Source organism: Dromiciops gliroides, chromosome 3 (assembly GCF_019393635.1).
Source record: "Dromiciops gliroides isolate mDroGli1 chromosome 3, mDroGli1.pri, whole genome shotgun sequence".
Lineage (NCBI taxonomy): Eukaryota > Metazoa > Chordata > Mammalia > Microbiotheria > Microbiotheriidae > Dromiciops > Dromiciops gliroides.
The window spans coordinates 461,739,339-461,763,183 of record NC_057863.1 but is presented as its reverse complement, the minus strand read 5'-3'; positions in this window follow the sequence as shown (position 1 = coordinate 461,763,183).

Sequence of the window (23,845 nt, the reverse complement as noted above, 5' to 3'; positions counted from 1 at the left end):
GGCTGCAAAAAGAAGCATGATAATGTTGTTGTCTTACTTTCAGATGCTAATGAAATACATTCAAATGGCCTCAACAATGCATGATTTATACATATAATGAGATTTCACTAAAGGAAAAGAGAGACAAGATACTTAAAAATGCAATAGGAATCACTTGGCAAAAGAAATGAGTGAGGAAAATCACTAATACACTCAAACCACATGAAACAAGTAAGACCTAAGCAATTGCTATGAATATTGATATAATGGAATCAGTGAAACCTTGGATGGTGCAGACTGGCAGAAGCTCAGAGGATAGTTCTCAGAACCAAAGGACAGTGGTTTAGTAACACCAGAACTTAAAAAGGTTCCATTTTTGTTCTGTATTTTTTTTTTGCAGGGCAATGAGGGTTAAGTGACTTGCCCAGGGTCACATAGCTAGTAAGTGTCAAGTGTCTGAGGCTGGATTTGAACTCAGGTCCTCCTGAATCCAGGGCCGGTACTTTATCCACTGCACCACCTAGCTGCTCCCATATGTATTTTTAAAATGTTTTGCATTGCTTTTCTAGTGGTCTTTAAGGTAATAAACTTCCAAAGACTAACATATTTGAGGAATTTTGAGAGCTATTTTTAAAATGGAAATACTACTATCATGGCAGAAAACTAAGACATCATGGAAGAATCTTCTAAAAAAATGCAAGATAGGTAGTGAGAATATGATTTTTTCTTTTTTCTCTTACTCTTAAATGGCTAATGGTCCCTATCACTAATCAAATGCCACCCTCTAACAATCCTCTGCACAATGGGGACACAGAAAGGACAAGATGAATGCTGAATATAAGCCCCAGTTACTGTGAACTAGTAAAAATCCTATCCAGTCTACAAAATGTGCTGTAGTAAAAAAACAAAAAAAAAACAAAAAACAAAAACCCACTATCAGCAATGGGAAAATGTTTCACAAACTACCACTGAGGATCAACCCACAGAACAGGGTAGCATTATTACCTAAGGAACAGTGATAGCTAGAAATAAGTTGCCATTATGACACAAAACATTATATTAGACAATAACAAATATGTAAAAGGAAAAATAAAAATGAGAAAAAATAAATCTATTAAGCATTAGGCAAAAGATATGATACAATAAAAACCTGTTTTTTCCATAAGACAATTCTAACACAACCATTGGCTTTGGGAAGGAAAATGAATGATGAGTTAAGCAGATCTGAATGTTTGTGAGACTTTAACACATTTTTATTGAATTTGTATATTTCTTAATTCATTATTAAAAGGAGAAATGAGAGCTGTTGGCATATTTTATCTTCCATTATTATTTATATAGAAAAGTTTAGGTTTTTATTCAAAGAAAAGATCTTAGGGCAAAGTAGTAATTTGTTTTTCAAAAGAAATCCATTTTTATGGAATGGCCTTGGTTATGACCCATATAATAAAATGAGATTTTACTGTATTTCTTTCATAGAATTAATGTAGAAAGACAGCTTGGAAGAAAATCATATATTCTGTGTGTGAATAAATGTAACTTCATGAAAATTCTATTCAGAAAATGTATTGGACTCCATCAATTATCTACTAGTCATATTTTTCACATTAACCAACTGGATTCCATGATCTTGACCAAAACACATTACTGAGTTAATATCATTAACATGGCGATACTATTTATAGCAAGAGCCCAATAACATCGATAGGAGATATCTCTATATAGCAATAAAACCTTCCCATTGATGTCTAGCAGAATGCAGATTGGAAGATGTGTGCTTTATTCCCCTTGTTGCAACAAATGTCATGGTTTCATAGGCATTAAAGAAGAGCATTTTCTCTCTCCAGAACTTCAGAAGATGAATAAATCAGATTCAGATTTCATTTGGCTGAGTAGAACCAGAATAATCAGTAGTATTTTATACATCATTGGTAACAAATCTATTTGACTGGCTGAAAGAAGTCACAAGTGTCATTGAGAAAACCATCCCAAAGCAGAAATAAAAAATACTTCTAATAATGTCATTTAGTAAAGTCTTACATCATGCGGATATTGGTTTAGTTAAGAATGACACTTGCTCAAAGCTGTATTTCTAGATAATGAGAGGCAAAATTGATGCCTAAATTTCATCCTGAAAGTCACAAAGAGTGTAGAACATTAATGTCTACAGCAAGGAAGGAAAATTAGAAAATTAGCTATTTCTGGCTAAAACATTTTCTCATGGCCACTTTAAAATTTCATTTGTAAAAATAAAGACCATGTGAACTAGATATAACCTTAGAGATCATGAATTTCAATCTCATTTACAGATGGGGAAATTGAGTCCCAGAAAGATGAAGTGATTCACCTAATATCATACAGCTAGTTAATAGAAGGGTTGGGACCAGAATCTAGGCTTCCTAACTTCCAATCCAGAGCCTTTTTTTCTACACTGTGTTAACTATTTGGTTGGAAATGTTATTGTGTATCTGTCTCCCAGCTATGAAACTCAACGCCTGTGAAATTCAAACATGCTTGAGAAATGCAAAAGCTTTTAACTTACTGTGACCACAATTTGGTCAGATTATCTTAATTCAGAGATTATAAATATAACCAGAAAGACAATTCAAAACTTTGTTCCTGTTTTTTCTTTTTATGAATAATGATTTACAATCTTTAGTGATAACATAGATCATATTTACTCATGTAATTATTCTTCTTTATGTTTGTACCTCTATTCTATAGTTTTATCTATCTATATACATAGATACATATAGTTTTAAAACTAAATATATATTATATATATTCACACACACACACACACACACACACACACACACACACACACACAGCTTTTAAAATTTTCCATGAATAAAAGTCATTACCTGAAAGAGAAAGCCTAGTATAGTGGATAGTGAGGCAGTCTTAGAATCAGGAAGACCAGATTTCAAATCCTTACATTAACTGGTTGTTTGATCCCAGGAAATGTCACTTAACCTCTTAGTGACCAAGGCAAGTCTCTATGATTCATTGCTTCAAGTGCTGGCCTACAAAGATAGAGGGGATTTTCCTTTTCAGGAGTCCTACATATCAATGAAATCACAGGTCCAATTTAAAAACAAACACCCATAGTGGTATGTTATAGTAAAATCTCTAAATGTATTGATTTTAAACTACATGACATATAAATATCATTAGGGTTGAAACATAACGGTCACATAGATTTTTTAGATGACAAGTGACACAAAAGTTCCCTTACTATAGGAATACATCTAAGATACAGAAACAGATAAACTTTTCATTAGGTAATTGCTCGTATTGAATGTCCCAAAAAATCTTAGTATAGTTTTAAGTCTTAAGAAGTTAAAACTGTTGTAGGACTTGGGACAGTCTATGTACCAACAGCTTTTCCCCAAAGAATCATAGTATGAATTCTATCTCACTTACTTACTGTTCTAAGATTTCAGCCTAAAATATCTTTAATTGTATTACTGACCAAGAGGTTAAAAAAAATAATGAATAAAAAAATTTTTAGATTTTAAAATGAACACCTAGTGCCCTAAACTGCTTGTCTTTGAGCTATTCCCAAGTGTCTGGTCATGAGCCAACTGTCTATTTACAGTTATCCTTTCTACATTGCAACTTCCCCCACCATGGTTTCAATATGTTACAGGTAAACTGTGGCAAATAAAACTATACGTGGTCACCTTATTTCTGCCCCAAGTTTAGGGAAAATTAGTTGGGGTTTCTAATATAGTTGTTACTTATGAATTAGAAGCTTTAGCACCAGTTTGGGGAATTAAGCATTTATTAAAGTACATTAAATATTAGTAAAGAGAGAACACTTGGCTCAGAAAGTTAAGAAAAGCATATATTGCCACCACAAACATGTCCAAGAGCCTGTCTGAGTGTGGAAGCTTCCTCCAGGTCCCAAAGAGAAGCAGCCCTTCCACAGTGCTCAAAGCTAATTGGCTAGTATCATTCAAATCCATTGGCCTACTGGACCTGAGGGTGGTCCATGAGCAGAACATGTTGAGGTCAGAGCTCATAGAACACACCCTCTGAGGGCCAGGCCTTCAGGTAGGTGTGGTGCCAATCAAGTTAATTCAGCAAAGTCAATCTAGTTAATCTTTTATATTTTTTTTTGTGAGGCAATTGGGGTTAAGTTACTTGCCCAGGGTCACACAGCTAGTAAGTGTTAAGTGTCTGAGGCAGGATTTGAACTCAGGTACTCCTGACTCTAGGGCCGGTGCTCTATCCACTGCGCCACCTAGCTGCCCCTAGTCAATCTTAATATTGTCTCCTCGAACAGGGGTCTCTGGGCATCCCAAAACCCATTATTTTCTCACAAACACCCCTGTGCTTTGTTAAAAAAAAAAACATGGTTTCCTTAAATGAAGCAATAATACTACAAATACTTGTAAAGGGTTCTATGATGACTAACAATGTAAAGGGGAATGAAAAGAAAGAAGATAATTTGAGAAACGCATTGATAAAAAAAACTAAAGGGAGTATTCCCCTTTAGGAGATGGATATTACAAATAGTGTATGCAATAGGAAAAGGAAAAGAGGAAAATATCCATTTAAGTCTTTGGAAGTCTTTTCTCAAATGATTCTTGGGATGTCATCTGGGTATAGCTCTGGATTCTGAGCATGGTCTCAGGTGTGGTTGTAGAAAGTCTCTCAGGTGTTTCAGATGCTGATGATCAGCTAGAAAGACTCAGGTGGAGAGTTTCCTACAAAATTGATCTTAAGACAACTTTAAATAGCTTTGCCAATAACCAAATCAAACAATGAGAGTTCTCAAAAAATATATCTAAGGAAATTCAGAATCATTTAGAGATTTTAGAATTATGTGTTGTCCAGTTGTTACATATGAAACAGATATAATAAGGACAACTATTTTTTAAACTTAATATTACTGTAAAACCCCCTGTGGAAAATAAATTGAGAAGTGTAATATAAAACTTCTCAGATTAATTTCAATTATAATAATGTCTAACAAAAGTGGATGCTTCCTTAAGTTACTTGCAAAAGCGTCCATAAGTTATACTGGTATACCCTTCTTTAATACAGGGCTAAGACAATTGTGATTTTAATTAAGAAAAGGATTTATATCCTAGTTTCATCACTTTTTGCATCATCTGCCTAATTATCCTCATGCCAATCTGAGAAATTAAAGAATCTAATATAACTGATAACAGCTGTTAAGGCCAAATCCAACATTGTATCCATTATGACATCTGAGATAATTATGGGGTTACCGTAAAAGAACATAGAAGTAAGAGAAATGAGCGTTGCCAAACTTCATGACTCTGCAGACAGCCAATTAAGTATGCTGAGGGGAAACTGAGTTAGGTTTAATCAGATGCATGGGAGTGAGACATCCATAGCATCAGGCATGTAGGAGGGGGGATCGAAGTCAGGCGTAGAATAAGATGACTGGGATAAAAACGTCCAGCCACCTATGTTACATAGCCAGAACGCCCGGTGCTATGTGGGGGGAAAATTAAGCCAAAAGAATACAACCTCTGCTCTTGCCAATGGCTGTTCTCTCTGCCTTTCCCAAGGCAGTGCACTTCCTGTACTTCATGCGTGTCTCCCCTCCTGTGACAGTTCAATGCCTGCTCTTGTATGTATTCCTCTCATGGATGGCTGGTATCTTGGCTGCTCAGGTTATGATAACTCAGAATAAAGGCAATTAATGTTTCAAATGGTAAATTCTCATAATCCAAGGCTCTTATGGATTTAACAACTGAGGATAATGATGACAGCAAAAAAAAAAGTGAACTAATCGACAAATATAATTACAATCACACAGATAGTAGATGACAAATGTAAATGACTGACAACATTATTCATTATTACATAATTTCCATGAATGCATTATTTGTCAAGTGTTGGTACTGGTTTTACATGGGAGCAATGGATCAAAGAGTCCTTTTCTCTGATTTTGATGGCAGTTGGAGTTGTCAGCAATACCTGGAAAGGACCTTCCCAAGCTAGCTGAAAATTCCCCGCTGAAAATTTCTTATATATACCCTGTCTCCTGGGTTCAAATCACATAAGAAGTCCAAGGGGCCAGCCTGTACTGCTGTTCTTGCCTTGTGGAGTTCACATAGCCTGGCTTGTAACTCCTGTATATAGGAAGCAACAGAGGTATCCTGCCTCCACTAATAATGTATGTACTGGGGAAAAAGGTTTTGCTTGGATGGGGCAGGGGGAGTGGCCAAAAAGCATCTCAAAACTGTAGGGACCAATTTTTAATTGGGGAGCATTAGCTAAGTGGCTCGCCGCAATATTGGGGCAAGGAAGGAGACCAACAGCCTCCCTCAAAACAGAGCATGATTTATTTAACAAGAACAAACTTAAAAAAACACAAACAGGATCAGAAGGATTAAGGGAAAGGAAATAAAATGGGGAAAGGGAAATTATACAACCTGAACAACACCACCGCCCAGGAATCAGCTGAGAACATACAACAGTGTCCTGTTGCCTTCCAGCTTTAAGGTAGAATGGTGAAAAACCTCCCTTCTTCCCAGGAGACCCAAGGCTGACCACACACAGCCCCCAAATTGGCTGGCCACTCTAACGGTCACATGACTCCCCTCACTGGGCTTCCAATCATTATAATTTTGCCAGGCTCATGTAGGCGTTGGCAAGTGGTGATGACTTGAGGTGCCAGCACCATGGCGACAGTTACAACCAATGGGTGGAACACTGTGAGGTTTGCAGAGCCCCAGACCAGTGTGCATGCCAAGGTTTTTTTTTAATTCTAGCCAACAGATGGGGTCATAAAAACCTCTAACAATTAATTCTTTACAAAAGGTGATATATGTAGTTCTCCTCTTTGCCAGCTGCACAGACAGAACAGTGCCAATGGTAGAACATCAGGCCACTTCAAATGAGTTTCAGTGCACAATTTGCCAATCATGCTCTTAAGCTCCTTATTCATATATTCCACCTGGCCTGAGATTTGTGGGTGGTAGAGTATATGGAACTGTGGAGTTACTCCCAGGAAAGAGTAGATTTGGGATAGAATAGAATTAGTGAAATGTGTGCCTTTGTCAGAATCAATGTGGGCTGGCAGACCAAAGCAAGGGACACTCTCTTTAGGGAGAATTTTGGCAACAAATGTAGCAGTGGTCTGGGGGCTTAGAAAAGCCTCCACCCATCAAGTATAAGTCGATCAACAATAACAAAACTTATAATGTCCCACCTTAGGCATTGTAACATAATCGATTTGTAGATGTTCAAAAGGTATATATGCTAAAGGATGCCTTCCATAAGCTTTAGCACTGAAGGCATGTTGATTACGTCTGACAGGGAGAGGAAGAGGCACACACGAGATGCTATGTTGGTAAAACCTGGGGCAACCCAAGCCGTTTTAACTGAATCCACAATTCCTTGTGTGCCAATGTGGCCATTCCTGTGAATAGATAGGCATACCTTGTGGTAGAAACTCCGGGGAAGAAGCGGCTTTCCCTCCACAGTCACCCAGACCTCATTGACCTGTTTAGCCTTGAATTTCTTTCTTTTTTTTTAATTTTTTTTTTCACTAAGATGGGAGGATCAAAGAACGTGGCCATGAGAGGAACAGGAGGTGGGGTCAGGGGAGAGGGAAATGAAGTAAAGTGGTGGGGAACTGGGAGGAAGAGGAGATCCTGGAGGGGATGGGACCATTGCCCTCATGTGCAGCTCAGTCAGTTTAGCTGGGTGCCTGCAAACTGGGGAGCGATTCAGCAGTTGATTCTGCCCCCCAAGGGATTTTCTAAATTCACCAGTTATCATCTGTCTAAGCTCCTTCAGCCTATTCCTACAGCCCTGATGTGGATAAGGAGTTTGCTGCTGCTATTATATCAGCTCTTTTGGGGCAGCTAGGTGGCACAGTTGATAGAGCATTGGCCATGGAGTCAGAGTACCTGAGTTCAAATCCAGCCTCAGACACTTGACACTTACTAGCTGTGTGACCCTGAGCAAGTCACTTAAACCCAATTGCCTCACCCCCCCCCAAAAAAAAAGTATCAGCTCTTTCACCTGGGTATAATATCATTTCCATGAGATCAGTAACATCACCCTAAGTGGGCTGATATCCTCTAAAAATTGCCCTAAGATGGCTGGTAACTGTTGTGGGATCCTCAACAAATTTAGGAATATCTCATTTCCATGAACTCAAATCTTTGGGACAAAAGGGTGTGTATTGTCTGAGCCTCACTACAGCACCCTTTCAATCATGGGTGAGGATATCTTGAAGGAAAAGAATTTGGGGCTTTTCTGTCTCCTCTAAAAGCAAATTTTCTTCTGTAGTTGGTGTAGAGGAAATAGAGCGAGAAGCTGGCATCTCCTCCTGTGTGAGTTCCTTACTCGCTCTACTCCAGAGTTCCCAATAAGTTAAATCTTTGGGGGACTTGAGGTACAGGATTAATTGCAAATCTCTCAATGTCTGGAGACAAAAGATCCAGACTCTGGACACTGGTCCTCTAATAAGCTAAAATATTCTTTATACCACCTAAAACACAGTTCAAAAAGCTTTCTTTTTTCCATGCCTGGCTGAATCAGTAGCTTATATGAATCCTATGATATGAGTATCCTTTCTAGGGGAGACCCCTGTATTATATAGTAGAGTTTGGTATTTTTAGTCCCCATATTATAATTCAAAATGTGCCTTACTAAAACAAAAATAGAAATAAAATTTAAAATAGAAATAGAAAATCCACAAAAACAATGCATTGGGGGGCAGCTAGGTGGCGCCATGGATAATGCACCGGCCCTGAATTCAGGAGGACCTGAGTTCAAATCCAGCCTCAGACACTTGACACTTACTAGCTGTGTGACAATGAGCAAGTCACTTAACCCTCATTGCCCCGCAAAAAAAAAAAGGCATTAACATGATCTTATGAAATTACAGCCTATAATTGTCTCAAAGAAAAAAAATACTTTCCTCTTATCCCCCATTTGTCTGAATAACCAGAATAAAGTCTGAGAAAAGGGGGTAGTTAAGGAAAGAAAAAAAAAATGCACAAACATAGAATTTCTTGCCCAGCTTCCTTGCAGAGAAGATCAGAAGATTGAGGGGGTCAGTATTCCCTTTTGTGGTTGGTCAAAACTGTGGCGAGTAAAACTTTTTGTGGTCTCCTTATTTCTATCCTAAGTTTAGGGAAAATTAGCTGGGGTTTCTAATATAGTTGTTACTTATAAATTAGAAGCTTTAGCACCAGTTTGAGGAATTAAGCATTTATTAAAGTATATTAAATATTAGTAAAGAGAGAATACTTGGCTCAGAAAGTTAAGAAAAGCCTATCTAGTCACCACGAGCAAGTCCAAGAGACTGTCTGAGTGTGGAAGCTTCTTCCGGGTCCCAAAGAGAAGCAGCCCTTCCACAGTACTCAAAGCTAATTGGCTAGCATCATTCAAATCCATTGGCCTACTGGACCTGAGGGTGGTCCATGAACAGAACATGTTGAGGTCAGAGCTCATAGAACACACCCTCTGAGGGCCAGGCCTTCAGGTAGGTGTGGTGCCAATCAAGTTAACTCCAAGTGAGTCAATCAGCAAAGTCAATCCAATCACTCTTAATATTATCTCCTCGAGCAAAGGTCCCTGGGCATCCCAAAACCCGTTATTTTCTCACACAGCATAAGAATTGAAATGGGACTTTTGGGGGAGTTTTGCAGAAGCTATAGACAAAAAAAAAAGAAAGAAAGAAAAAGAAATCAGGGGCACTTAGGTGGTGCAGTGGATAAAGTACCAGCCCCAGATTCAGGAGGACCTGAGTTCAAATCTGGTCTCAGACACTTGACACTTACTAACTGTGTGACCCCGGGCAAGTCACTTAACCCTCATTGCCCCACAAAAAAAAAAAAAAGCTATAGACAACACACAAAGGCCAGTATGACAGAGAAAAGGTTTAGAAACTCAGAAATGCATAAAATATGTATATGCCATTTATAGTATCAACCCACATTTTATAAGAAGTTACTGTAAATAATACCCTGTAAAAGAAAAAGAAAAAAATCAGACTTTCCTGGTATGAATGGAGGGCCAAAAAAATTTATGCATTTTTTCCAGATAGCAGGGTGCCACACCCCTAACCCCCCACAATATGGAAGGGATTACTATGAATCCACAGATCACCAATCCTTGTTCCCATTCCTCAATGAAACCAGAATAAATCATGAGACATCACAGGAAAGCAAAGAGCATTTTAAGTAGAATGCAAGTTAAATAGTAGGGGGTTAAATCAAGCCCCAATGATGCATAACACACATTTCCCAAAGCTACTACTCTCCAAAGGGAGTGTTGGTATCCATCCCTGTCACTATGGGCTGATCATGACCCTTCCACAAAACAGTGGGAAAACATACACAAATTCATTTAGAGAAGGAAATTAGGTAAACAGCTAAGATAAAAGTATTGGGTACACTAGGTTTCTCAATAGATCACTCTTCACTAAGGAGATATAATGAAAGTAATCAAGAGTCCTCTGTGGTGTCTCATACTGAAAAGCTTTCCTTGGATCTGAGCATACACTCTGGCTGGAAGATATACACCAAGACTCACTGGTGGGTGTCTGTCAGCATGCAGCCAGGGCCTATTTGTCATTTAAAGTGGCTTAATCATTGGACCACCAAAAAGGCCAGGGTATATGCCAGAAGTGTCACCCCAGTATAGCTCAGGTGGATTCCCCTGATTACCTCCATTAAAGACACTCATGTCAAGATGTTATCACCAAAACCAGGGAATAGCATGTATAGCATTGTTATTTCCTCCTGGCATAAGAAGCAGGCAAATATTGAAACCACAAATCCTTCTGGAAGCACCCTTTCTTAACACAATTAGAATATAAAATGGTATTGAAATATTGGTTCATCGTGAAAGTGATAGTCCTAACCTGACCACCTTCCTGCCCTGCCTCCTCAGCCTGTCTCCCCATATCTTTCTTGTCTATCTCTTTGTTGTTGTTCAATTATTTCAGTAATGTCTGACTTTTTATAACCCCATCTGGGGTTTTCTTGACAAAGATACTAAAGTGGTTTTCCATTTCCTTCTCCAGTTCATTTTATAGATGAGGAACTGAGGCAAACAGGGTTAAATGACTTGTCCAGTGTCATATAGCTAGCAAGTGTCTGAGACCAGATTTGAACTCAGAAAGAGTTTTCCTAACTTCAGGCCCAGCACTCTATCCACTGTGCCACCTACCTGCCCTCTCTCCCCTACAATTAATAATAATAATAATAATAATAATTCCAAGCCTTATAGTCTTCTACTCAAGACTTTCCACAAGCTTCTACTTTTCTACCCTGGCCATCACCAAATTTTTGTACAGTATTCTTATACAGGTAGCCCAGAGAGTTCTGGCATTTCTAGTTGAGAGATACTTTCTCCCAATAAGGAAGGCCCACTGGGCCAGAAATTATTGCCAATGAATTCATTCTTCTGCAGAGTCCTTTTGAATAAAACAGTTGTGAAATTAAGATAAAAGTGCCATGCCTTTCATTGATTCCTCATAGAAAATATGTATAGGAGTAGACTTATGATACAATTGTGGATTTAAAACATTCTCAGGTAGTTCTCAGAAAAAAAGAAAAAATATTTAATAACTGAATTTATCTAACTACAGTTTCAACTATTTGCAGTCATTTAGCAATATTTTTGGTACCTGAAAAATTTACTCTATTAGGCCACTTCCTTCCTATCTTATGCTTCAAGAGAAATCTCCAAATTCACCAACCACCTACCCAAGTGTTTGCTATTCTAGGGAGTACCAAGTACTGTGTGAGGAAGTTACCATTTGAGAATTCTTTTCAAATACTTACTACTATGCAATGCAATGATTTCAAGGATTAGGCTTTGCCCAAAATAGCTTTGCAGTCATGAAAGGTTTGTCACATGCAGTTTTGCCCATCTCTTGCCTGGCACAGACGCTAGCTGCATATAAAACAGATCCCACTTAATGCAAGGTGGCTTTAAGTGGACCATCCTATCAGATCATCAGGAAAACTATTCCTTTTTTCCTCAATTTCGGCATGTGAGGAGTTTATACCCTAAAGCATGAAATTTTAATTTCCCTTATGCTGGCCACAACTTTCCAAGTTACTGCCATTTTCTTGCTTCATAAAGGAAATGAAGGACTTGGAAATAATCAATTTTAGTTACTCAGGCCTCCTCCTTAATGAAGAGAACAGCTGCCTCTTAGAATCCCCTTCCCTAGAGGCAGAAACAGGACAAAAGAATTGCATTGGCAAAAGGCAATACTGAGAACATGGGCTTGCACACTATACTGGTTCCCCCACCATGCTGGCTCACCTACCTACCTCCCAGGACACACAAAAGCACACATGCCCAGTGAGAATCTAGACCACAAGAGAGCAAAGGAAAAAGAAAGGTGAGAGAGTCTCAAAGATAAAGGATAAACAAATAAGATTGACAATGGGTTAAGTAAGGAAACTGAGATAATGCCTATTCATATCTTTTGACCATTTATCAATTGGCGAATGACTCCTATTCTTATAGATTTGACAAATTATTTATTTACTTACTAATTTATTTTTTATTGATTTTTTTTTGGAGGGGCAATGAGGGTTAAGTGACTTGCCCAGGGTCATACAGCTAGTGTCAAATGTGAGGCTGGATTTGAACTCAGGTCCTCCTAAATCTAGGGCCAGTGCCTTATCCACTGCACTACCTAGCTGCCCCCTAAAATGGATAATTTTGATTACATTAAATTTAAAAATTATACAATAAAACAAATGATCAGAAGGAGAGCAGAAAATGGGGGGGGGGGAGGGAATTACATACCGATTCTCAGTAAGTAAATATCCATTTTATACCTCACTTTATATCTCCTGTTTATTCATAAATTGTTCATCTATCCATAAGTCTGATAGGTAATACATTCCATGTTCTTTAAATGTTCTTATAATTTTTCTCTTTCTACATCTTATATCCAATTTGATCTTATCTTGGTAAATAGTGTAGGATATTGGTCTATGCCCAATTTCTGCCATAATGCTCTTCAGTTTTCCTCATAAACTTTACCAAATAATGAATTTTTATCCCCAAAACTTGTCTTTACACATGTCAAATATAAGGTTACTATATTTATTTGCTGCTATAAATTGTGTCTACTCTGTTCCATTGATCTTTCTATTTCTTATCCAGTACCAAATAGTTTTGATAATTATAGCCTTATAGTTTAAGATCTAGTATTTCTAAACCTTCTTTTACATGTCTTTTCATTATTTCCTTTGATATTCTTGATTTTTTGTCCTTCCAAATAAATTGTTATTCTTTTCTAATTCAGTAAACTAATTTTGGGGTAATTTAATTGAGATAAAATTTAATATATAAATTAGAGTCCAAAAAGAGGGGGGCAGAGGGGAAACCGGCATATTCCACCAAGAGAACAAGGCAAAGGGCAATTTAATAGCAAGCTTTAAGAACATGGAAGGATTTTAACAGAGATTTGGGTGAAACCACTCCATTTCTGACAGCATCATTCAATCCAATTCAATAAGCAGTTAGTGACTGCCTACTGTGTGCCAGGCACTGTTCCAAGAGCAAGGGAAGACAAAAACAAAAAAGAAATTGTGCCTTCAAGGGACTTACATTCTATTTCAAGGGTTCATATCCTGGGATCCATGAACTTTTGAGGGGGGGGGGGAATACTGCCTTTTTTTTGCAGGGCAATGAGGGTTAAGTGACTTGCCCAGGGTCACACAGCTAGTAAGTGTCAAGTGTCTGAGGCCAGATTTGAACTCAGGTCTTCCTGAATCCAAGGCCAGTGTTTTATCTACTGTACCACCTAGCTGCCCCCATGATATCTTAATATAATTGGTTTCTTTTGTAATCCTATGTGCTTTAATTTATATATAAAACATGCTTCTGAGGAGTCCATAAGTTTAACAAGACTAATGAAGAAGTCTGATACTAAAAGAATTAAGAACCCCTATATTAAGGGAATAGAATGTAAAGACATTCAGAAAACAATAGATCTAAACTATGTTATGAGGGAATTAAATTAACAACACATGGGGAATTTCTGAATTGACATTACAGTGGGAGGTCCTATAACACAGTAGAAATAGAAATGAACAGAGTCAGAACACCTGGATTCCAAACGTGGCTCAACCTTGCTGTGTCTCTTTAAATCCAGCCCTCTATGCTATTAAATGTGGGCAATAATATCTTCCCCCTGCCTGACCCACATGACAATATGGATCATGTTACAATGAAGGGACAAACTGTATTTTGTCTGATTTAATTTTCCTTAGCACAGGGTCTTGCATATGAAACATTTCATTGTAATTAAAATTAAATTTTTATAAAAATTAAATATATATTTGTGGAATTTAATCAAAGGTAACATCTAGTAGTTTGGGGATTAGGTAGTGTCCACTACTGCTATGTAATTTCCAGAACAATTCTCATTTTGCATATTCAGACTGCTGCCTGGAACCTTCTTCTGTTGAATATAAATGCTCCGGTGTTTTCCATCTTTTCTAGTTGAAGTATCAAAACAGGGAAAAGAGTATAACCAACTGAAATCACAAGATGACATGATATTAACTGACAATTAGCCATCCAGTGACTCTGGAGGAGAGAGGGGAATAAATTCATCTCCTCCAATATTTTAGTGCCCTAAACTATTTCTGTATGCCTGTTATTATAAAATATTCTTTTGAGATACCATGTAGTATGGCCCACATCACACAGAATAGCACAGACCTTCAGAGTTGGGAAGGACCTCAGACGATATCTAGTCCAAATGATACCTGTATCATTTATTTGGATTTATGTTTTCCGTATAAATGGCAATAAATGTTTTCCAGCATTTTCTTGAAGACTTCAGTGAAAGGGAACCCACTAACTCCAAAGGTAATTCCTTCTACTTTGGAGTAATTCTAATTGTTAGGAAGATATGTAGATAGTACAAAAGTAAGAGGGTTAGCTAACATTGGATGACATACTTAAAACCTCTCAAATTTTGGTAGGATAGAAGTTGAGGTTAAATCATTTGACAAATATGCAGGTGCCTTTTTATTACTCTTTTAAAAATTTTATTTATTTTATTCTGAACTTAAGAAATAAAACAAGCATTTCCATACCATAGTAGAATATGGGAGAAAAAGATATCTCACATGAAACTGCAAATCTATTATGTAGATTTAAAATATATAATAAGGTTATCATGTAACTTTCCTCTTCCCCCTTTTCTTCTTCCCTCCCCCACAAATGGCTACCGTTAGACACAAATATGTTCATATATGTAAAAACCATTTTTTCATACTTCTATTAATCAGTTCTTTCTCTGGATGCAGATAGCATCTTCCTTCACAGATCCTTTGTAGTTAATTTGGATATATATGAATATCAAAGTGACTTAATTACTCAAAGTTGTTCTTAAAACAATATTAAGAGGAAAAAAGTTTAACAATGTACAAAAAACACAATATTGAGGTTATTGAACACAACATACTCTTGATTAAATCTAATAAGATGAAATTTAATGGTGATAACTATCAAGTCTTACATTTGGAGTCTGAAAAGGAACTTCATAAGCATAGTACGATAATAAATAAATAATAGTATTTACATAGTACTTTAAAGTTTGCAAGAAGCTTTCTAAATATTATATCATTTTATATATACAACAATCCTGGGAGATAAATTCTATAGTTATACACAGCTAATAAGTATCTGAGGTGTATTAAACTCAGGTTTCCTAAACCCAACATACTTCACTGCACTGGAGGCACAATTAGATTATCTCAGTCAATCAGCATGTATTAAGCATCTACCATGTGTCAGGCACTGTGCTAACCACCAGGGATACAAAAAAGTCAAAAAACAGTTTTTACTCAAGAAGCTCAGAATCTAATGAATTATCTGAAAATGACCTGAGGATTTTAGTGAACTATAAGTTCAATATGAGTCAACAGTAAAATAGCCAAAAAAGCTAACGTGAAATGTTTGCCTTAATAGAATCATGATACCCAGGACTAGGGAGGCTGGACTCTTTCCTGATCAGACCACATCTAGAGTACTTGTATCATGGTTCAGAAACAATACTAATGATCAAGAGGATATCCGGAGAAGGGTTACATGGATGGTGAAGGATTTCAACATTAGGATACAGGGAGATTCTTCTCTCTGAAACTTCTACCTATGAGGCTTAGGTATACCAATGGAAGCCAAACTGAACAAATCTCTTCCCTACATGAGTCTGTCAAATACTTTGACACAGCTTTCACACCCATCTGAAGGCTTCTTTCCTTTAGACTCGGCACCCCAAGTTCTTTCAACCAATCCTAATAGAGGTTGATCCTGAAGGTTGCCATCTTAGTGGCCCTCCTCCAGATACACTTTTGTTTACCAATGTTCTTCCTGTATCACAGTGCCCAGAATTTTTTGTTTGTTTGTTTTTGGGGGGGGGGTATTTTTTGCGGGGCAATTGGGGTCACACAGCTAGGTAAGTGTTAAGTGTCTTAGGATGGATTTGAACTCAGGTACTCCTGAATCCAGGGCCGGTGCTCTATCCACTGCGCCACCTAGCTGCCCCTATGGTGCCCAGAATTGAAGGCAATATTATAGTTATGATTTGACCACCTCAGTGTCTTTCTGTACCCCACCATGCTGGACATGATATTTCTTTTAATTTAGTGTAATATAGAATTAGTTATTTGCCTGCTATATCAATCCACTAAAACCCCCAGATCCTTCTCTGATGAATTGCTTTGTAGCCTCACCTCCACCTTTTCTTTGTAAAGGTATGTTTGCCCTACTAAATTTTACATTATTAGTTTCAACCCAAACCTCTTACCTATTGAAATATTTCTGTTCCTTAATTCTATACTGTAACATGTTAGCTACGCTTCACAGTTTTGTACTATCTTCATATTTATTGACTATTCCATGTATGCCTGTATCCAAGTAATTGACAAAAACTTATAACAGCACAAGGCCAAGTACACATCCCCAGCATACCACAATACTGATGTCTTTCCAAATTTAAATCAATCCATTAACTAGTATTCTTTGTGTCTGGCCATTCAACCAGATCCTAATCTACCCAAAATGATACAAGATAGCATGGCATGGTACTATATGGTTATAAAGCATAACTATATTACTATATAACTCACTGAATCTTCCCATCTTTTCTACAAGAATAACATGAGACTTTGTTCAATGGTTGCTTAAAATCTAGGTAAACTATATAATGTTCTTCTGATCTACCATATACCACTGACAAAAATATTTGTCAAGTATGTATCCCACCATTTTATTCCAGGTTTCACACGAATAATCAGAGGATAAAACCAAGTAATCTCTCATTATATTCATTGCAGAATATTTTATTATCAAAATATATTTTCACTCCTTCTTATGCATTTTTATTCTGCCTTTTTATGTCTAAAGACAATTATTGGAGAAGACAGAAACAAAATATTTGAATAGTTCAGTTTTTTCTTTGATGCTTTATCATCCTAGGCAGCAGTCCTATCCTTTCTTTCATTTTCTGGCTTCCCCCAATATAGCTACTACAACAACCACCACCCTTTACTTCTGTCCTTACCATTCATTACCAGTGTCATTTTCAGCTTTAATTCTCTTAATTTTTACAGTACCCTCCTTCTAATTTGTGTTTATTCTGTTACTTTCCCTTAGTTCCATGTTCCTTATCTATCTTTTTAAAAAATCTATGTTTATCAATGAGTCCCCTATGTGTCTCCATCATTGGGCTCTTTAGATAACTATTCTTTTGTCCCATCATAAGAATTGTCTTCAGAATTTCATTCTTGAAGGCTTCCCATTCCTTTTGGGTTGGCTTATACGATAGAATGTCAAGCTATGAAATTCTGGCAATCTTGTCTCTTTATATTTTAAATCTGTTCTTTCATAATCGAGGGTACATGTTTTACTATGCCAACTTTTCTCTTCTTCATCAAGAATTATAAAATGTCAACTTCTTTTTTTTTTTTGCGGGGTAATGAGGGTTTAGTGACTTGCCCAGGGTCACACAGCTAGTTAAGTGTCAAGTGTCTGAGGCCGGATTTGAACTCAGGTACTCCTGAATCCAGGGCCGGTGCTCTATCCACTGAGCCATCTAGCTGCCCCTAATGTCAACTTCTAAGCTGTCAACTTATTGAATTATAACATTAAGAATTTAAAAATGTCAACTTATTGAAACTCCCTTTGAGTCCTCTAATTTTTGAAAGATTAAATTGTATGGGCAGGTCCAGAAAACCTAGATACTTTGAAAATCAATAAGAGAGGCAGAAGAAAAATTGAGAAGAGAAATGAGAGAGATGCAAGAAAATCACAAAAAAGAGTCAACAGCTTGGTAAAGAAGGCACAAAAAATACTAAATAAAATAACATCTTAAAAAACAGACTAGGCCAAATGGTAAAAGAGGTACAAAAGACAGTAAGGAGAAGAATACATTGAAAAGCAGGCTTAGCCAAATGTAAAAAGGGGCACAAAAATACACTGAAGAAAAGGACTCTTTAAGAAGTAGAATTGGCTGAATGGAAAAGGAAGTACAAAAGCTCACTGAAGAAAAATTAGAATTGAACAAATGGAAGTTAATGATTTTATGAGAAATCAAGAAACAATAAAACAAAACCAAAAGAATGAAAAAATAGAAGACAATGTGAAATATATCCTTGGAAAAACACCTGACCTGGAAAATAAAGCCAGGAAAAATCAGTTAAAAATTATTGGACTATCTAAAAGCCATGAGAAAAAAAATTTTTAATTTAAATTTTTAAAAAAGCCTAGGCATCATCCTTCAAGAAATTATCAAGGAAAACTGTTCTGATATTCTAGAACCAGAGGATGAAATAGAAATTGAAAGAATCTACCAATCACCTCCTGAAAGAGATCCCAAAATGTAAACTCCCAGGAATATATTATAGCCAAATTCCAGAGCTCCAAGGTCAAGGAGAATATATTACAAACAGCCAGAAAGAAATAATTCAAGTATCATGGATGCACAAGTCAGGATAACATAAGGTTTAGAGGCTTCTATGTTAAAGGATCACAAGACTTGAAATATGATATTGCAGAGAGCAAAGGAGCTAGGATTACAACCAAGAATCACCTACCAGCAAAACTGAGAATAATCCTTCAGGGAGGAAGATGCACATTCAATGAAATAGAGGATTTCCAATCACCACCACCACCCCGCCCCCATTTTTTTGGTGGGGCAATGAGGGTTAAGTGACTTGCCCAATGTCACACAGCCAACAAGTGTCAAGTGTCTGAGGACAGATTTGAACTCAAGTCCTCCTGAATTGGGGGCCAGTGCTTTATCCACTGTGCCACCTAACTGCCCCCTCAATCATCCTTGATGAAAAGACCAGAGCTGAATAGAAAATTTGACTTTCAAATACAAGACTCATAGGAAGCATAAAAAGGTAAAAAGAAAAGAGAAATCACAAGGGACTTAATAAGGTTGAGCTGCTTACATTCCTATGTGGAAAGATGATACTTGTAACTCTTAAGAACTTTCTCGTTATTAGGATAGTTAGAAGGAGTATATGTAGACAGAGGGCACAAGTATGAGTTGAATATGAGGGGATGATACTTAAAATTTAGGGGTAAGAGAGGAATGCACTGGGAGAAACACAAAGAGAAAAGTAGAACAGGGAAAATTATCTCACATCAAAGAGGCAAGAAAAAGCTTTTACATTGGAGAGAGAGATGGGGAAGTGAGTGAACCTTACTCTCATCAGACCTGGCTCAGAGGGAATAATTTATACACTCAGTCAGGTATAGAAATCTATTTTACTCTACAGGAAGAAGGGGATGGGGGAGTGAATAGAAGAGAGGGTAAATTGGGGGAAGCAGTAGTCAGAAGCAAAACACTTGAGGAGAGAGAGTGGAAGGAGAGAGAATAGAATGAACAGAAGGGGAAATCGGATGGAGGGAAATAAAGTTAGCAATCTGTGAAAAAAAATTGAAGCAAGTTTCTCTAAAAAAGGCATTCCTCAAACATATAGAGAACTAAGTCAAATTTATAGAAATAAGAATCATTGACCAATTGATAAGTGATTAAAAGATATGAACAGTCATATAGGTCTGGCCTAACTCAGAGGTTTTCTCCTTGAGAAGCTAAACTAAAAGACAGGCACACCTAAAAAGTAAGGGAAATAAGCCTATTAGGCATGGCTACTGCCTGATCAGCACCAGAGTAAAGAGATAACTCCAGAAATCAGGACCACTACCCTTCATTCAAGCTTTTCCCACCCCCTAAGGGAACTTTCCATTGTCAGGTGGTCACCCAATCTACCATCTATAAAAGTTTTTTGCCTTTCTTCTGTTTGATGAGAAAGGTGTCTCAGAGAATCATGTCTCTGTGTCAAGTCTTTGACTTCCCTCTTCCTCACTTTCTCTAAGTGCTGAAATAAAAGACCATTTTTTTTGGCAGGGCAATGAGGGTTAAGTGACTTGCCCAGGGTCACACAGCTAGTAAGTGTCAAGTGTCTGAAGCTGGATTTGAACTCAGGTCCTCCTGAATCCAGGGCCAGGGCTTTATCCACTGTGCCACCTAGCTGCCCCCTAAGACCATTTTATTCTAATTGGATGGTGTGTGAAATTTGTAATTCTTTAAAGAGACTTACCTAAGGACCCCCACACCATCCACTTCCCCATGACACTTTTCAGATGAAGTAATCAAAGCTATATATAACCATATTTTTTTTAAATGCTCTAAACAACTACTGATTGGAGAAATGCAAATTAAAATAATTCTGGGGTACTACCTCATACATATTAGATTGACTAATACAAGAGAAAAGGAAAATAACAAATGTTGGAGGGGATGTGGGGAAAATGAAACATTAATGCACTGTTGGTAGAGTTGCAAACTGATGCAACCATTCTGTAGAACAATTTGGAAATGATGTAGTAGGGGTGGATTTGATTGATCAAATTGATCATGAGGCATCCCAATGAATTATAAGACTTAGTGACTCAGTTTCCCAACTTTTATTGCAATACTGACCACAGGGAGAGCACCATCTGTTGGCCTGTGGAAGGCGGAGTCTGTACAGAGCTTACATGATGTCTCTACCTAGATGGCTGACAACTGTTTGCTTTGTCCAGTTTTTTCATGAATCTCTTAGATTTATTCTGTATTAGGGTGCCTATTGCCTCTTGGTCTGTTAATCATTTGTGTTTTGTGTTGTGGTCCTTGCATTTGTAACTCTGGCTCCTAGATCTCCCTCAGCTCATAGACCCCCTGTGGGCCCCTACATTGCCCCCACTCGGCAGGAAGCAGTAATAGAAGAAATTATCTTCCTCCCTTTTCCTGGGGCATCTGAAAAGGGGGGAGTGATGGAGGAGACTAAAAGGATTAGCAGATAACCTATCAACAGTACCTAAAAGGGTTAACAGAGAAAATAAGGTTTATGATCTTCCAGTAACCAAGAGAGTTTGTACCTATCAACCCTCAATATCAACAGAAGCTTAGACAGTAACTAGGAACCATTAACCATTAATAGCCATTAATATTCCTAGATGACAAGACACCTAGAAACCAGATCTTAAGTAAAGAGATATCAAACCCAGAGACCCTCTGGGTCTGACAAGTTTAAGCACATCTTTAGGAACATGCACAGAAAGGGGCAAATTTGTCCTTAGATTCACCTTATGACAAGTGAACCCCAAAAACACACCTCTAAGGAAAAAGGTACCTGCCTCATAGATTGTCTTAGGACCCCAGGAAGTCCAAATTAGAGTAAGACCTCCAATGAATCCCCCACAAGGAGGAGATTAAGATAATGAGGAGATAACCTACTTTTTCTTACTATAAATGTAACTAATCTTCTTCCACCTATTCAAGACACCTTTCTCCTTTGGGTGCTCTCCCTGTGGTGACTCACAATATTGCAATAAAACTTGGGAAACTGAGTCACTGAGTCTTGTAATTGATCAATTAAACCCACCCCCTACATCAGAACTATGCTCAAAGGATAAAGCTATGCATACCCTTTGATCTAGCAATACCACTATAATGTCTATATCCAAAAAGAGAAAACAAAAACAAAAAGGAAAAGGACCTATATGAACAAAAATATTTAAAGCAGCTCTTTTCTAGTGGCAAGTGGTAGGAAATTGAGGAGATGCCTATTGATTGGGGAATGGATGAACAAATTGTAGTATGTAATTATAATTGAATGCTATTATGCTATAAGAAATGCTGAGGAGGATGCTCTCAGAGAAACCTAGAAAGTTACATAAACTGATGCAAATTGAAATATACTGTGTACAAAGTAACAGCAATGCTGTAAGATGATCAGTTGTGAGTGACTTAGCTATCTCAGCAATACAATGATCCAAGACAACTTTGAAGAACTTATGATGAAAAATGCTATCCCTCCTTGGAGAAAGCCAATGATATCTGAATGTAGAATGAAGCATATTTTTTCTATGTTATTTTTCTTGACCTTTTTACTTGGGGGGGATATATTTTCTCTCACAATATAAATAATATGGAAATTTATTTTGCATGAGTACACATGCCTTCTCAATGAGTGGGGTGGAGAGGGAAGAAGGGAGAGAATTTGGAACTCAAAGTTTTAAAAACAAATATTAAAAATTGTTTTTACATGTTGTGAGAAAATTATTAATAACTAATTTCTTGAGGCTCACAGAACCAATTTTAGTCCCTCTCCCCACCCCCTACCCCCCTAACACCCCCCCCCCCACACACACACACACACACACTTCAGAAGGTTCAAATCTTGAGAAAGTCTTAATCTCTGTTGGGACAAACTCAAGTGTACAATAGGAATGGAGATGGATTCTTTTGTCTAGCTCATTAAAGACAGATGGAATTAAACCCCACCTAGATAATGGACTTTGTCTTGAGCAATTTGTGGGAGACTTTTTGCACACTTCTACTTGATGTCATCTGTAGAAATTGTTTTTTTTTTTTTAGGGACCACCCTCAAGTCTTGTCAACCAATAGACTTAAATGATGCTAACCAATTAGTTTTGATCATGTATAGTGACCCACCTCATCAAAATAGGATAAAAACTGAGACCAGGAGAGGATTGTCATCTTCTTTGTGTTCTTGGCTTTCTGGACCTGTAGTCACTTGGTGCACTCTCTTAGGACAGGGTAGGTTTGAAGGCCATGTGTGCTATCTTAAGAGACAATGTGGTGGGGGGGCTTTTCTGCTTGTGTTAACTGCCTTGTGGTCAATATTTTAATAATATATAATATTAATAATAAATAATTACTGCCAAAATGGGTACAATAGCCATTATTATATAAATAGCCACTAATATATAAGCAATAATAATTTAGAAAATGGTCTAGCTACAATAATTTTTAAAACAATGTAATTGGAGAAAAATAAAATGTTAAACAATGCCAAAAAAAAAAAAGAAAAAAAAGATATCACACACACACAGAAAAAGAGAGAGAGAGAGAGAGAGAGAGAGAGAGCGCAAAAAAAAAAAAGAAGAAGAAGTATGAGCCAAAAAGAAGATAAAAAGAAAGGGAGAAAAAAGAGGAAGCCTGATTTCCAAAGATGTTTAAGTAGAGGAAGCACTGTGAGGTAGAAAGAACACTGAATTTAAAGTCAGAAGATCTAGGCTCAAATTCTGAATACCACTTTCTACCTGTATGACCTTGGGCAAATCATTTCACATTTCTTTACCTTTGTAAAGTTTCTTTCTCTGTAAAGTGAGGAGTTTGTTCTTGATGATCACTAAGGTTCTTTCCAGTCTTAAGATCCTGTAACGCACATAAGAATGCTTGGAACATTACCAAGTACCATAGAAATGTAAGATCCTATTTTTCCCATCCTATCATTATTATTGTAAAAGGCCTGTGCTTATAAGCATCAGACATGATACTGGTCCAGATTGG